Source organism: Melospiza melodia, chromosome 6 (genome assembly GCF_035770615.1).
Source record: "Melospiza melodia melodia isolate bMelMel2 chromosome 6, bMelMel2.pri, whole genome shotgun sequence".
Classification (NCBI taxonomy): domain Eukaryota; kingdom Metazoa; phylum Chordata; class Aves; order Passeriformes; family Passerellidae; genus Melospiza; species Melospiza melodia.
Window position 1 is genome coordinate 22,863,912 of NC_086199.1, and position 13,385 is coordinate 22,877,296.

At 46.3% G+C, this 13,385-nt stretch overlaps 1 long non-coding RNA gene across 1 annotated transcript; it reads left to right on the plus strand.

Moving 5' to 3' along the window:
- Positions 1-428: 428 nt before the first annotated feature.
- LOC134419766 (uncharacterized) lies at positions 429-7,717 on the plus strand. The gene is made up of 3 exons (XR_010028149.1): positions 429-470; positions 7,299-7,412; positions 7,600-7,717. It is a non-coding gene; the product is annotated as an uncharacterized LOC134419766 (long non-coding RNA).
- Positions 7,718-13,385: the final 5,668 nt, after the last annotated feature.

Consider the following 13,385-nt stretch of genomic DNA (forward strand, 5'->3'; position numbering starts at 1 on the left):
ACTTGATTGGAGGAAAGAGCTTAACGGGAGAAAGGAGGGGGCAAAGTCTGAGGCACTCTGTGAGTTCAGAACAATTTCTATTCTCTACAGCACTTTCTGTTAAAAAAAATAAAAATGGAATGATGGAGAAGGGGAGAGAGTCAGACAAGTTTAATGATGTGTGTTCAAAGCTCAGATTGGAAAAATGACAGAGAAAAGCAGCCTGTTTCGGCTCTAATAAATTGTTCTTTGCTGTAAGAGACGCCTGTCGCAGCATTAATACAGGGCCCTAATACACGGGTCAGGGTTAAGTAATTTTCTCCGGCAACTTAAGCGAATAATGAAGCTGGCAGCGGCTAGTGGCGCAGTGGGAGAGATGGCCCGGGCCGCCGGCACTTTGTCTTCATTTATTATGCCAGCTCTCATGATTTGGGTACTGGCTGCAGCGACGGGAAGCCTCCGCCGAGGAGATATCGCTTCATTTCGGCAAGGTAATGAAAGCTGGGATGGGGGGAGGATAAACCAATTTGCTGCCTGACATGGGAAGGAGTGATTTGCAGACCTGGGTAGGGGAGGGGGGTGACCAAGCAAGAGGAAGCACAAGGCTAAACCAAGGGGGGTGCTCAAGGCCCTTCCTTAGATAATGGCACCATGTGTTTGTGGGGAGGGCAATGGAGCAGGACCAAGCAGGAGGGGATAGTGGAGCTGGAATGCAGCAAAAGTCAGGACCTGAGAGTGTGGGGAGTAGGAAAGAGCCACCAGGAGGAACAATGGGTGCAAAAGAGACTCACTGAGGAGGAAGGAGCAGGTACAGGTCCAAGGGCTGATGGAAGTGGCTGGTGAAGTTAAAGCAGAAGTTCATGTAATGGTGGGATGATGGAAGACAAGCAGAAAGCAGACATACAGGGGGAGGCAGGAGCAAGAAGCAGGTTGAAATGGACAGCAAGGAATGTTATCCCTTGGGGGATAACTGTGGGGAAGGGAAAATGCTCACAAGCAACTTGTCTAAGGCACAGATACTCAGGAAATGCAGTACTGGAGCTCACTGAAGTCTCTCCCCACTGAGCCCATCAGTCTTCTCATAAGGAAAAAGCTCCACATGAAGTCTACGGCAACCCTGCACCCACATCTGTGCAAGAAGAGAGAAATTCACTCTCTTGCACTCCATCCTCACCACATGGGCATAGGAAATCCATCTTGAAGTGTATTTCCTCAAAGCAGATTAGCAACAATTTTGTGGCTTAATTCCCAAAATGTGTCACTCTGACCAACCTGGCCATACTGTTTGCATGCTCACAGTTCCCTCTGATTACCCCTGCATTGCCATCCTCACTTCTCAACCTGACAGCATATATGCCTAGCAGCTAGCATGGCATCTTAGTCTCTGCTTTAAAATACATGGATCATTCAGAGAACATCCCTAAGTCCTTCAACATCCATGCTCCCCACTCCCAAAACATTGAAGGGAAAGGAGGCATCAGAGCTCTGGCAGAGTCAAATCTGGAACTCTTACACTTTCCTTCCCTCCCCCTCTCCTCGATGTGGGTTAAGAATTTCCAATAAGGACCAAGTGTTGAAGGCTTAACACTGCAGTCTCTGGAGAAGCAGGCCAATTTCACACTAATCTTCCCCATGAAGGGAGAGAGCATCGGAAGCAAGAATTACATCAAAGAGAAGTTAATGCTGAGAAGCAGACGACAAAAAGGAGCTGCTTTCAGTTTCAAATGAATACACACAGCTGGATTAAGAGATCAGGCAGCTCAAAGCCTGTATCACAAGCTTTGGTACCCAGGATTTAGCCAGCAGGGAAGAGTTCTGATCTGGGCACTCTTTTGACAGGAGAGGAGAATCTTTATGGAGCACTGCAGGTATTTGAGAAGAGCTGGGAAGAAGACAGGAAGGCCGATGTCTTGTTCTGGCCCCCATTGACCTCTTCTACTAGATACCATGTCAGACTCAGGTAAAGAGGTTTGCACAGCCTACATAGGTACTGAAGCATTTTAGTTAGTGAACAGTTACCCCATCATCTCCCCCTGCCTGGCGAAGCTGTCCTTCCCTCTTTGGTCTGGGGCATTGCAGGTTTGCATGGGGAATAGCCCTCCAGGTGCTGAAACGCAGGCAATCCCTTCCTGCATAGCAAGAGGTGCATTCAGCTTCAAATACAACTTACAAAGGCAGCTGAGCTCCCTGTAATATAAAACAAACCCTCCAGAGGACAGGAAAGCAGAGGGTGATTGCAGTAATGTGTCTGTTGTCCCATTTTAAGTGGTGCCAAAGTGAGTCCCGGCACGCTCCCCCTGCGGCAGCCTGACAGGTGTAAATCCTGCGATGAATGAAGGCACCGAGCCCTATAACACTGGTGTCTCTCCACGCATCTCCGCTCTGATTGACTTGTCGGCTCTCTAAGGCTGACTCTATCAGCTCCTTGCTGCCTCCAATTCCAGGCGTGATTTAGTCTGGAGATGAGAGGTGACAGTTAACATTGGTACTCGTCAGTGTAGATCAGACACAGTCACGCTGTCTTCTCCTGGCTCACTTCCTCACCTCCTCCCCCATGCTTCCCACCCCTCTGGTGTCTCCCACTCCGATCTGTTGCTCTCATTCTCCCTGCCCATCATCATCCAGTCCCTCTGTTAACTACCGTATCCTTTTGCCTCCCATCACTATTGCCAGAGCTCATCATCAGTAAATTTTCCATTTCACTTGTCTTTTCTCCTCTAGAATAAGAGACTCCTAATGCCTTCTTCAAGGAAACATCTTTTGTGCAAAGACTAGGAACAGCTGTTTTGGCATGTCCTTTCCAGTCCTCTGTAAACCTAAGTGAGCAATATCCAGCAAATACTCTATTTGCCAAATTTAGCCCATTTCTCCACTGACAGCTTGTTTGTTGCAGTTGAATTCTCTCAAGTGTATTTGCTGTTTGAAATTCATCAAATGTTTTTGTGGAATGAATCTGCGTTTGAAGACTAAAGAAGAAAGGGATTTTGCACTTAGCGTGCAAGATTACAACTGATTTGTTTGGTGTGGAAGTGGTCTTTCTAGTCCATATGCTGTAATAACCTACATCAGCCCTACAACCTCGGTTTCCAACACAAATACTCAGATTTCACATCTGGAACTCCTTGATTTAAAATTTTCAGTTCATCAAACATTTCCTGCCAATGTCACTACCTAGAACTCTTTTGGAAAAGGAACACAGGGAATCACACTTTTTATTAGGATTTAAGAGTTGCAAAAGATCTGGGATGTAGTCACACAGATTTTTTTCAACCCAAGTAACCTTCTACTCTTTCACTTTTAGTATCGTATTTCCCAAGTCCATTCATTTTCAGCCCCTACTGCTTACTTTAAGTGACAAGATTTCTTTAAGCCACACTAAAAAAGGCATCTCTTCCAGCATCATCAAATAGGAGGTGACTCAGTGGACACCATATTGGTTAGGTTCATCCTTTTTAATTCCCAGTTCCCACCTTTCAAATTTTCAATATCTTCTGAGCTGATTTTCAGTAAAGTATAATATTTTCCTCTAATCCTTATGCTCTCCTTAGTGTTACTAAGGTCTGTGTTGGACTTCTTGGCCCTTCCTTGTTCTTCACTCTTCACTGAAGTTCAAATAAAAAAGCAGAAAATCCATAAGGCCACAGGGAAGTTAAGAAATAGTGGTTGGACATCTAGAAAACCTGGCCTGCAGAGAAAAGGCTGTAGCCAGGTTTGTTTAGTCTAGAGAAAAAGAGTGGAGGAGGAATGATGGCAATCTTCAAATCCATATCAGGCTGAAGAGGCAGGGTCTTTGGAAGGTAGGAAAAAATTGTAGCCTTAAACTGCATCCAGGAAGATTCAGAAAGCTCAAATACCTTTTTAGTTGTATATGTAGTAAAGTTTAAAAAATTTAGTTAGAAAGTGTATAAGAAAAGTGTCTTTTTCTTAAAGACAAAGGTAGGGAAGAATTTGGAAGGAATCATGTAAGTGTACTCTGGCTGGATTAGATGAATTCTTACCATTTCTGCCTTCTACATTTTCTCTGAATCTGTAAACACATTGACAACATTCTGTTAATGTGACAGAGGGTACCCATAACCATAGTCCCTTCCAGAAATGAACACCTATCTGAAAACCTACAGTGGAGCCACACTAGCACTGAATGATGATGATAATAATAATATGAGGCATTAACAAAGCCCTGTCTATGGCTCCCAGCATGAGAGAAGAGACACTATACATGTACCATGATACTGCTGAGGATCTGAGGAAATGTGTCTGAAGGAAATGTTGATTTATCTGAATAAAAGGCAAAGATGCCTGGCAACTTGGACCCTGAATATTACCTACGGCAAATATTGCTGAGTTTCTTTCTAAGTTTAGGTAATTTAATGATAAATTAAGTTCTGAGCTTCAATGAGGTGTGACAGTAATGCTGTAAGAATTAGCTAGTAAGAAAGACAATGTTTAGAATACACTTATCTTTAAATTTAGACTGCATGAATAATATTTACCCTAGCTGACTCAGTGATATTTTTCCTCTAAACATAAATTATTTCTGGCTAATGAATTTCACCAAAAAGTTCCATCTCTGCCTCTGAAAGACAACTACAGCAGTGCTGATGTACATACTCACTCCTGAGTATAAAGAGATGTCACTCCCTGTACTGTCAAAAACAGTAACCAAAGGCTCAAAATGGCACCAGGTACAGCTGTCCACATCACCATCATCCAACTACAGAAGTTTAGGGGAACACCTTAGTGATGGGGCATATCTGCCTGTCTCATGAAACTTGCTGTGGCTCACAGATGGCAGCTCCTGTTAGAGGATGGCTGTGGGCCTACCTGAGCCACACTTGCCTATCCTACAGGGGCATTCCTGCCTCTCGCAATTCTGAGGGCATGACAGAACCGTATGCTACTCACCACCTTCCCAGGCACAGTCCAAGAGCCTAATGCTAAACTTCAGGCTTATAATGAGAGATACCTGTGCTAATCTGTGGCTCACCATGACAGTTTGAGTCACTGAAAGCATAGGAACTGGAAGTGGTGTCATATACACTCTTGGAGGCTAAGAGTATCTAAGTCCAAGCTTAGGAAACACCTTGATGAAGTGGTTCCCCATTACAAGACCAAACTAGAAACTCATGCTTAAGCAATGGAACCTTCAAAAGCACGAATAGAATCCATAGCAAAATTTTAGTACCCTGGAATTACCTAAGTCAGACTAGAGACAGAAACAGTGAACTCTCTTCTCACTCTTGCCCCAAAGCTCAGCAGTGTTGGAATCTAACCATACTCAAAACTTTGCTCACTGCTAAGACAATTCTCAACACCATTTTAAGACTCTCCAGCCCATATCTGCCAGTCAGTATCCTTAATCTTCCCATTGTCAGAATCTAAATTATTTCTCTCATTTATATGCCTTTATGATCATTGTCTCCTGTTCCATCTAAACTCCTCTTTTCCGGGACAGAGATATTTACCTTTCAGTTTGTTTTCAACCACTTTTTCCTCATTATTTGCTCTGCTGAAGATCCCATCTCTACCTTGGGGTTCCAAGGGGACATCCAAAGACTGCACGGTGTATCTGGGAGACGGTTTATCCAAAAAGTCTCATCTTGTCCATAAAAGGCTCCAGACAAGGGAGTTGCAGAAGGAAATGAGCAGTGCCAGCACAAGGCACTGGGTTACTGAGGCTGCCAGTTTCTCTATTAAATCATACCAGGAAGACCACACATGTCCAAAGGCACTTTTGTCTATGGTCTGTTATCAGGGTTGAGATGCAGCAATGGAAGGAACTTAAAACATTTTTAAGTGGTCAAAAGCCTCTCCAAACAGAGGGCTGCTTCCTGATCCCAGCAGCTTTCCCAATGCCCTTTCTGTCTTTCTGCAGGGCAAAAGGTTTCAGTTTGGGGAACAGCCAGGGCTTGACACTTTGTGGTTTCTCTGGTTGCAGAAAGTCCCTGCCTCCCATAACCCTACTGCCCACTCTTGCCTTGTGTCCATCCACTCCCCCTCCCTTCTCCAGCACCGCCCTCCCCACCTCCAGCCCGGGTGACGATCCATGAAAGCCCTCAGCAGTATGTCACAGGAGTGATAATTACATCCCCCCGCTCGCATCATGCCGCCTGCTGCTGACCTCTCACCCCTCCTCTCTTTTAATCACCCCCTGGCATCAGTCACTGTGACAGGGCAGCAGCACTGGACACGTGACCTGTCAGCCCAGGAACATGACTTATAGGGCCCGGCTGGTGGACAAAGGGAAGGGAGATAGGCAGCATAAATCTCCAGTAGGAATAAAAGAGAGTGATGGGGCATTCTGCCGGGGCCTGCGTTAGCAGATTCTCGGCCTCTTGTTATTCAGCCCAGAGTTATGGTGATGAGGAAGTGGCCGAGAGTGACACGCGCTGGTCCCAATCAACCTTGCAAAACCTGCCGAGACCTAGAGGAGCCTTAATGTCACACATGGCTGGAGAGCCTCAATAAGGTGGGTGAGGGCCAGGGGAGCAGCCAGAGCTGTCCCCAGCCACCAGAGGCATCTGACCAGCAAAATCTTCTGCAGTCAGCAAGGCACTAAGTCACACAGAACAAGGACCCTTCTTCATCTCTACTGAGCACGGTTGCAGCAGGACTTGCACATCAGAGCACACGCCATTGGCTCAGGATGCAGGCTTCTCCCTAACTGGAACATTCCTCCAAGCTTCCCACCAGCCTTCTGCTCACCTGCAGACTGCCCTCCCATATATCTCTTTTCCATCTACTCCCTCGCACTCATCTGTCATTTGTTAGGATAAAATCACTGGTACATTCAGTCAGCTACTTCCATTATGAAGTTACAGGACATCTGGAGTTTCCACCAAGGATTGGTCCTCCATCACACCTCTGCTGGGACAGAATTGCTCCTCTTGGGGCTGCAGAGACCTTTAACTTCTATAGGGAGCATAGGAGGGAGTGTGTTTTTCCACTAACACCTATGACAGGTGCTGCAGCAGACAAAGGACACCAGGAAGATCCATACAGATCATCAACTCCATCCTATGACACTCACTACCGAGGTCATCTTCTCCCCTCATCCCTCAGGAGGGAAAGTGGCACAGGAGAGCTGATGTCCCCAGTAGTGCTGTAACTCTTCTGGTTCTTAACCTAGAAGAGAAGTCAGGAATTCTAACCCAGAAGGAGCAGAAATGAGAAGGAAGCCCAGAGAGAAGGACTGGGGGAGTTTTGAATATACTGGAGAATAAATTAGGGAGAGGTAACATGTGGGAGGAATAGAGGGAAATTTGAAGTACATTTTCTTTCTTTTGTTTGAAAACTGAAAGTAGTATCTGAAATTACAGCTCATCAGCTGAAAGCAAAAAACTTTGATGACTTTCCTTTGTGCATCATGGAACAGAGTAATGAAGCCCCTTTCCAGCTTTGGGTGAAGTTGTTTCCAACTGAACATAAGAAAGGTGAGTCCCAGTAACCAGGAGGGATTTGGCTCCATAAACATCTATATCTGAGAACTACCATGTCTTGGATGCTCAGAAATGTGAAAGCATTGGGGGCAGAGTGGGAACGTAGTGTGCAGATCTTTTACACTGGTGCCATGTATCCTGTCCTGCAGTGGCTCCTCTAAACTTCGTGTTTCATTTGCAGAGTGAAAACATCAACAAAGCCATCTACGAATGTTGGCTGTTCACTCTGTGCATAAGCACCACCTCTTCACCAACTCCTCCTACTCTTCCCTGAAACCTACAAACTCCAGTATTATGCCAGATATCTCATTTATAAGATGATTGCTAAAATGAGAGGTGTGTCCAGACCAGCGATGGGTGAAGGTCTGCTTGTGCCATTCCCTGAGTCAGAGCTTGCTTCTGTACACTGAGACATCCTCTCCCATGTCACAGGTGAGGGGCCCCAGACAGGGCTGTACAAACCATACAGTTCAGTGCTGGTGCCACCACTAAATAAGAGAGCCAAGAGAGGTGCTGAGACTTCTCTCCTGGAGCAAGCAGCCACATCAGCATCCTACACATCCTACACCCTCCTCTCCCAACAAGTACCCAGTGCTGCTGCCCTCCTCAGTTTCCCTACCACTACCTGCAGCCTCCCAGTCCCTGCACAGCATGAGGCAGGTAAGGCTCTCTCCCACACAGAACAGACTTTATTTAGTCTGGAACCTGAGGATTAGACTGAACAGGGCCCCTCACTTCCCTCTCCATCCTCCCTGAAGGCTTCTTCTCTACTGGCAACTTCCTTTTGGGCCAAGGGGAAAGCCCTGAAGCCCTCAGCCTCCTCACCAGCTGGGTCCTACCCTCTGAGATGGCAGCACATTGCTTCCTACCCTCCTCCCCCACATCTGCCTTTTAACGATGATGGAAGCTGCTGTCAGCGTGCTGCGACAGTAATAAACATTCTTCTTAATAACACAGGGTGTCCCTCTTATTAAAATGAATAGACTTCAGTGGTAAAGCCAGGCTGCCTGCCTTGCAGTCTGGTGTGGACAGCAACCCTCAAGCAGAGCAGTTTATCTGCTGTAATTACTACAGCAGCTTTGGCTCCAGGACATTCCTGGTTACAGCACTGTACTGTACCCCCAGGCAGAGACTCGGGTGCGTGGAGATGCCACCAACACATGAGCACACAGTGAAATGCAGGCCAATAATTGCCTGTGTGCCTGCAAACATGTACAGCAATCTCTGAGATGCAAGGACACAGCAGAGTAGGGTTAAATATATGTACAGCCAGGCTTTTAGGCCTCCTAAATCCCACTGAAACCAGCAGCAGCAGCTGGTGTCACTCTTTCTGCTTCTCTCATACATAACAGGTATATTAATACACCTGTGCATAAACCACACTGCACTGAAAGCAGGTAAAGAAAGGCAAGTGCCTGCTCTGTGGGTGACAATCCTCTCCCCAGCTCACAATATATCTGGTAATTTTTCCAGTTCCCCAGTGGATGAGAGATCACAGGATAAATATATCTGGGTTTTATGTACCAGTACACCATGTTAAAAAGGACTGATGTGGCAAATCCCTTGTGTCCACCCTTTCTGGGTCTTGGATCTCAGTTAATGTACTGGTTTCTCCCTCTTTGGGAAGCTGTCCATTTCCCAAGCAACAAATTCAGATGATCTTTGTATTTCAAGCACTGACTCTCTTTCACCATGCATACTGTAGGAAAAACCACCAAATTTGGAATCCACAGGACAGTGAAGGATACCATCTGACAATGTTTTGCCAGAGGTTCTTTTCGAGGTATGTTTGGACTGGCTATTACACAGTGGCCTCTGTGAATTCTTGCCTGGGAAACCAAAGCACCCAACTCCTCTGCAGATCTAGTTTATGTTCTTAGCCTTTACTAAGCTGGCTGATTCTGCAAACGTGTCCAATGTTGACCTGAGTGAAGCTACATGTATGCAGAAGAAAAGCTGCCCTAGGAATAATTTTTCTCCTTTTGAGCGCTCTCAAACAGAGATTATCCAAGGGAAAAATCTATCAGAAAGACAAATGACAGTAGCACATCTCAACATCCACTCTGCTCCTAATTCAGAGCAGTTCTCTGAGCTGCAGAGACCCAGCAAGACCAAATCTGGTCCACTGCATCTCAACCTTCCAGGAACAAGCACAGAGAAGCAGTGCACAGTTATTGTATCATTTCTCTCCCTCTTCAGTGCATTGAGGCAGGCTTCTGTGTCACTGTCACCATCAGGCCTCACACACTTACAGCATTACAGCACTCAGAACACCTCACTCCATCTCACCTTGCAGTGCTTCTCACAGAAGAACCCACAGCAGGATGCAAAGTTAGCAGTGAACAACTTTGCAAATTTGCCAGAGGGATAGAATAAAAATAATCAAGTCACATGCAGCAGCTAGGAGAAGCAGATGGCAGGACCTCACCATGAGGAACAGGACTCCAGTATGTCTACCTTTATTATCCATGAGAGACAGACACTTGTTAGCTCCTCTTAGAAAATATTCCTGGCATGGAATATTAGATTCTCACTGGTTTTGCTGGCATTTAGCACAGCACGAGAGCAAAGGAGCAGATAGTAAAAAAATGAAACAATTGATGAATGAACCAGTCATCTCAACCATTGTCTTGCTGGGCTCAGAAGTTAAATTGCATCACAAGAAAGCTGCAGACATTCTATTTCTTCATGTTTCCCAAGTCTCTCATATGCCATGTCATGAATTGTCCATCTTTCTGCCCAGTGGAAGTTTAGCAAGGATATATCGGGGGAGCAGTTGATGAATACAAAACAAGACAAAGATCTAATCTAAAAGACTTCCAAAGGGCCAGTAGTATCCCAAAATCAGTATCTTTAGCTACATGCAAGCGGACTGCACCACCTGTGTCTACAGTACTTTCACCTTTCTAGGCCATGGCAGGGATTCTCTAAGTTCACTTCCCACCACCAGGGCTAGATTTCCAGATCCACATGGCTTATCTTGCTGAATCACTGCCACCAAGGGCTACAGGTCATGTTGGGGGCTGGCAGCAAGGCTGCTAGTCTGGGCTTCCAGAGCTGCAAGCCTGTGTCAGTGAAGAGGGCTAAACCAGCAGTAAGCTCAGAAGAGACTGTGGGAGCACTGACAGAGCCCTGAGAAGTCTGGCTTTACAGTCTACCTCATGCTTATATGTCTTATTTAAGCCCAAACATTTCATCCATTTCTCACCTTAAAAAATAAAAAGAAAAATAGAAGGAAGAAAATAAAGGAGAACCTTGCATAACAAGCTGAGCCCAAGAGCTGGGCAGAGCTAGGAAAAGTTGCAGCACATCCTTCACCCCTGCTATTAGTGATTTTATTTAGGGGACACAAAGCATGCAGCAGGGTAAAGGTGGAAGCCACATGAAGCCTACTTGCACACTCCAAAGGCTGCTTTTGGTATGTCCAGTGCCTAGCTACTGCCTGCTAGGAGTCTGGTTACAGGCTGGGTAACTCTTGCCCTTGACAAAATCACCCTGCAGAACTGCTGCAGGGGTCCTCATGCTGTGGCATTGCCTGCACCATAGTGATGGCTGCTCCATATCTCTCCATATGGAAAAGAAAACTACATAGAAGCAAACTTCCCTCCTATGTTGGAAAAGCACTTGATGCTTCATTCATCACAGTGCTGGGCCCAGGCCTTCACATCAAAGGGAAGTGCTTGTGCCTGAAGTCACCACCCTGTGGCTCATTGCCTGCCACTGAACAGTTCCTGGAAGACAAGCCACAATGTTCAGACCAAAGTGCTTCTCATAAAAGTGGATACTCTAGCTCCTTGAGAAGGCCTTGTGCTCCAAGTAGCCTGCAAAGCAAATTTTTGTTTGAGAATGTGGCTCACCAGTGTTGCAATGAAGCGTGAGATTGGAAAGCAGACAACAATGACCCAAAAATCTTAGCACCAGTCACACAGTTTCCCTCCTTCCACTGCTGTCAACTCCAAACATCAATATTTTGCTGCTGGTGCTTTTTGCTGCTGGAGGACTTTGCAGCACCCATCAAGCACACAGAGGAGTTACAGAGGCATGGGAACAGAAGGGCAAGCTGAGACACTGCTGACAGCTGGTCCAGAGGGTGAGGAGTCAGGAGAGGACCAGCTCTTCACTAGATCCTAGAAAGTTCAGACCATGGTTTTGGAAAATCACTTCTAGAGCCTGGATGGGCTGACCAAGGGTAAAGGGCTATTGATGCCATCCAGCTGAAGAGCTGAGAAGGGCTTGGGAAAGAAGATCAGCAGAAGACTGATCACAGACAGAAACACTCTCCAGAGAAACTGAGCCAAGGAGAACTCAGTCCTATAACTTCCTGGGCTTGCATGCTCTACAGGGCTGTGACATGTCAAGAAGCAGATAAAGAAATTATTCTGAGCAAGTGTATTTTTCTCCCATTGGCCTGCAGACAAGCACATAAAGATAAAGAGAGACCTCTAGTGATGCTGGAGGGATTCTGCCTCTCCTCCCTCTCTGAGCATCCCTCACAGCCAGAAACAAATATCTTGGTTACTCTGACTAGTGCAGTAATAGCCTTCCTCCAGAGTATGAGAAAAACACAGGCTTATCACAATAATATCTGCTCATCCATGGAGGAGGTGGAGGAGTGGTATTCAGAGTCAGGGGAATGATTATGCCAGAATTGTGGAGTTCAGAAAAACTGACAAAGGCATGGGCTCAGGTCTTGCCCACACCCTGCCTCTCCAGTTGCAGCTATCTGAGCTCCAGCATGGTCCTGGGATCAGAGATATGATTCAGCATGGGGGGAATGGATTATTACCAGGGCTGGGAAATGATGTTCACCTCAGTGGCAATGTGGAACGTGTGCCTGGAAATTCACATTCAGGCAGGAACTTCAGTGGCTGCCAGCTCAGTGTGGACAGAGGCAGGAGCAAGGAACAGCAGGTCCCTGTCTGAGCCCAGTCATACCAGGAGATGTCATATCCCCCTTGCACAACCCTGGCAACTGCAGCATCTTGCACTAAGCTGCAGGAAGGCGTGATTTTAGTTTTTGCTGAATTCAGCCTCAAAAACCCCAGTGTCCAGATGTGAACAGAAAAAATGGTGGAGTGTGCATAAGGGCATGCTCGTGATGAGTATCCCATGTCCAGCACAGGGAGAAGGCAAGCTATTCAACTTCTCAACTCTTTGCACCAAGGGCTGGACAGAGAGCCCAGAAAAGGGTTTGTTTATTCAGGTATACAACTAGTGCATAAAAGTTTCCAGGTATGAGAAAGGCTTTAAGGGAAACATGAGGAAAAGAGGAAAATGCAGGGGCAGACTTGGCTATGGCAGAGGCACAGCAACTGTGCTATGCAATGTCACAAACCAGATACATAGACCTGTCCTGTTGCCCTCAAACCCATGGCAAGAAGAGAAATCAAGGGCTCCTGCCAGGCAGGAGAGAAGGTCTCTCTGCCTGCTCCTGCCACCTTCTCCACAGCTCTGAGCCGTGATTACTCAATTAGCAGCTGCTGTAGTACCTTCCTTGCACTCAGCAGTCTCTCGTTTTGCCCAGCCAGCACGTAAATCAAAAAGCAGCAGCTCTTTCCCTGGGCTTTCTTTTTCTTGTGCTAGCCCAAGCCTTGGTGACCTCCCGTTGAGAGGGGCAGTCATATTTTGCTGGAATGCTTTATTTTCTGTGCTGCATGAAGAGTAATTGTGGAGGGGAGGGAGAGTGCAAGCACAAGAAAGCATGTACACTGCCAGCCAGGCCAATGTCCTTGTCCCACAAGGTCATAGATCCATTTTAGCTCAAAGAATAATAATAATAATAAAGCCTCATAGAAGCAAGGGATTCATAAAACAAAACATGAGCTGGGCATTTGGCAGCAGCTGCCCATAGAGTGGGAAGCACACATTTAAGTTCTGAGGTACAAAGGCACTCAGATTTCCAGGAGTTGGCAGGGTTTGGGATAAGGTGTGCACCTGTGTATGCAGAGAGCTGGCACAACCTCACTT